Source organism: Oratosquilla oratoria, chromosome 1 (assembly GCF_046742065.1).
Source record: "Oratosquilla oratoria isolate Oo_2021 chromosome 1, ASM4674206v1, whole genome shotgun sequence".
Taxonomy (NCBI): domain Eukaryota; kingdom Metazoa; phylum Arthropoda; class Malacostraca; order Stomatopoda; family Squillidae; genus Oratosquilla; species Oratosquilla oratoria.
Genome location: NC_134777.1, coordinates 36,942,706 through 36,946,146, shown reverse-complemented (window position 1 = coordinate 36,946,146; position 3,441 = coordinate 36,942,706). Strand labels below are relative to the sequence as shown.

Below are 3,441 nucleotides of genomic sequence, written 5' to 3'. Positions count from 1 at the left end.
CTCTAGCACCGAACGGGTTTTGTCGTTTATAACCGTTACGTGGAAATTTTTAAACCAAACTGCCTCAGGGTGTAATTCCCAACGGCAACGACATGATGTCACTAGAAGAAGGAACGTCGATACAAAGAAAGATGACGGACATGAAATCAAAAAGTGTCTGGTACTAATAGTGTTAGTGAATCGTATATCATGCTGTTAGAAGGTTTAAAAGACACCTTATGATCTTTCGTGATACTTTGAGCATGTTTATTCTGCTTCAGTTAGCCTAATAAGTATTTCATAGCCTGATTTTGTTACAACGACTAAAGAAAAGTTATCATTTTTCAAGTTCCTAGAACGTAAAAGAAAATGTTCTGACATTCATATCTGTTACGGAAACGTATGATATCTTAGTTTTCTAAATTAGAGTTTATCCCCTCAGAGAATACATTGCAAATATTGTTTGAAACTCGTTATGTAGTGACGGTACACAGCACAAAACAAGAATGAATTTTGGTGGCGTTTGCTGACCTCTCGTTTATCATAATAGTCTTCCTTACTTCCAGCCAACTCTCAAAGAGATGATCTGGCTCCAACGCAGGCTTCTTTCCCTCCCAGTGTCTGAATGATAGAAAAAAGAGGACATTTCTTTCCATTGACAAGAGCAGTTTTCTATGAGCAAAGACTTCTTGCGGACGGCGAGAGCTTGAGAAAAGTACTAAGACTTTCAGAGATTGTGACCGGTTAAAGAAGAAAAATAACAATTCATATTAAGGTAGCAAAAGTGTGTGTGGTATAATGTAATGGTGCCCTCTTCTATAAACATGAGAGTAAGAAGCATTTTCATGTAAACGGCGTACTACGGTTTGAGAAGTCATTCATCTGTACAATGTGTCTGCTGTTGGGGGGAGGGGAGGAGGGCAACTGCCTCAATAGTATTCACCATCATGGCAGTAGAATGGAAATACTGTGCTTGGGTACTGCTTATTTACCCGTAAGTGTTGGTTTAGACATGAATGTTAAGTCTATAATATTGATGTTGACCAAAGTGTATATAAAATGTGCATTGGCGTGTAGAGATATTTTGTGTGTCGCATGATTTTTTTTTTCTATTCTTTTGTGAAAAGCTATTCGGTCTCATGATCTATAAAAGGGGACTTGTTCTTAAAGACCTTGAAGGCTTTGGGAACATCGGTGAAGCCGAGAGTCCGCTATGCCACTGATGTTCCTCAGAGTCAATAGCAAATTCCGAAGAGCCAAGACTCCACACCAGCAAAAGAAAAAAAAATGCATATCATACTTTTGCCACCAGGATTCTTTAAAGGAAAAGTGCAGTTGTGAGTAATTTACAGTTACAACAAATTTCCACACTTTCGATTTCCTAAGAATGGGAGTCTTCAGCGCATCCAGTGTCTTTCAGGAAATCAGTTGGTACATGGGTCTCAAAGACTTTGACTTCTTCAGAGCTAAAGACGCGTTCTGTGGGTCAAATAAGACGAGTAAAGGGTCTGGAAAAGTATCACCTCTTTTTAAGTATAGTGAGTTTTCGAAACAGTAGCTTTTTTATTCCATAAAAAGGTTTGATATATCAGTTCGTACTGTCAGTGCAAGAGACACGAAATCCTGATATAAGGACAAAGTCTTTACATCAGTTGTCTGAAAATTTAAAAGTTCGTATAATGTGATGGGTAATTCAAAGTTTCAGTGCATTTTACAAATCGGTGAGAGCCTTTGAAACAGAACAAGTCTACAAGATTCCTTAAGTTATACTGACGTATCTACACACCGAAGAGAACAAAAAAGAGATATGAAGAGGGAGGAGGAGAAGAAGGTGGAAGAGCAGAAGAAAAAGAAGACACTAATATAAGAAGAGAAAATAAGTTGAAAGCTTACTTTAAGCGAAAGGGATCCACTGAACCTATAATGTCTTCCTATTTCGTGTTGTCACGCATTCATATTGCCCAGACTCTGTAGCGTCATTTATGACACGCTGTTCTGTGTCACACGCACTTTTATCACACGCTGTTGTATTCGTAATGCGTCTCTAACACAGAATTTTGTGTCATAAGGGTTTCTGTCACATTGTTCTATGTCACGTGGTCCTGTGTTGCCTGGCTCCTTGACGCCTCACGTGATCATGTACCATGTGATTCTGTAATATTATTTGTATCACTTTTCATGGTGTCACGTGATAAAGTGTCACATGTGATGTCACGCTGGAGGTGACGTGTGACACCACATGATCGCGATCTTCACATCAAAAGTGGCACCATGCAACATAACACGGCCTTTTGTCAAGTCACGATCCCAAGAGACAATATCACGTCGTCCCACGGCTGTCTGCTGTGGTCTTCAGGAGTCACGTTACAGCGTCATTCCACGATATGACGTGTGACTCTTAGGTGATGGATGCCGTACCCGTACTGGGCGTCATGCGTGACATGCCGGGTGTTGATGTACTCGTAAATAATCTAAGTGACCCCTCTCTCTGTCTGTCTCCCTGCCTTTCTCTTTCTCTCTCATATACACATGTATATATATATATACATATATATATATATATATATATATATATATATATATATATATATATATATATATATATATGTATATATATAATTTCCCGCTCTCTATCCTTCCCTCCCTTTCCCGACTCCGGTTCCTCTCCCTGTCCTTCCTCCCTCAATTTCCTTTTGTAAGTCGCCCCTCTCTTGCCTTTTACTCCCTCTCTCCTCTCCCCCCTATGCACTCTCTCTTCCTTTATACTACATTTTCCTTTTCCTCTCTTTTTTCTCTTTTCTCTCCCTCTTTCTATAGCACTTTCGTTCTGTCTGTCTCTACCCCTCTATGTACCTCTTTCTTTCGTTCCTTTTCTAGTTCTTTCTCTAGTTTTGTTCCCCCTCTTCTTCTTCTTTCTCTTTCTAAATTTTATTCTTCCTTTTTTTTTTTCTAATCCTTCTTTCACTTCCTGTCTTGGTTCAGTAGCCCGTACCTAAGTTCATGATAGCCTTCTTCCTGTCTCAAACTCGCTTATATTTCTCCTCTATTCTTCTCTCTCTCATACTTCCTGATTCCCTCTCTTCACCTTCAGTCTCTTCTGCATCCATAAGTTACCAGGTGCTCATATTTCCTCTTCTTTCCCGAGTTCTCTCTATTCTTTATCATTTTTCACCATTATCTCTCTCTTCTGACTGTCTTCTCCCTCCTTTTCTCCTGAGACTTTTCATCTCTTGTTGTCCTCTGTTATCTCAAGATCTTTTATTCAATTCTCTCAATTCAGGACTCTTATCTCTTTTCTATACTTCCTGCTCTTATATATATTTTCTCGCACACTTCGTGTTACTAATCAAAAAATTAGTCCCCTGCATGACCATCCCTTTCCTCCACACACTAACTCACTCGGTCTCCTTCCCTGTTTCTCTCACTTTCCTTCCTCCTGATCTCTCACATCCCACCCCCCTC

General features: G+C 39.6%; 1 protein-coding gene across 1 annotated transcript in view; it reads left to right on the top strand.

Annotated features, from left to right (window-relative positions):
• Window positions 1-2,491, top strand: part of LOC143030499 (uncharacterized) — a 288,143-nt gene extending 285,652 nt beyond the window's left edge. The window contains exon 4 of the mRNA XM_076193653.1: window positions 1-2,491. This exon is cut by the window's left edge and continues 464 nt beyond it. The gene's annotated coding sequence lies outside the window, so the exon portion shown is untranslated.
• Window positions 2,492-3,441: the final 950 nt, after the last annotated feature.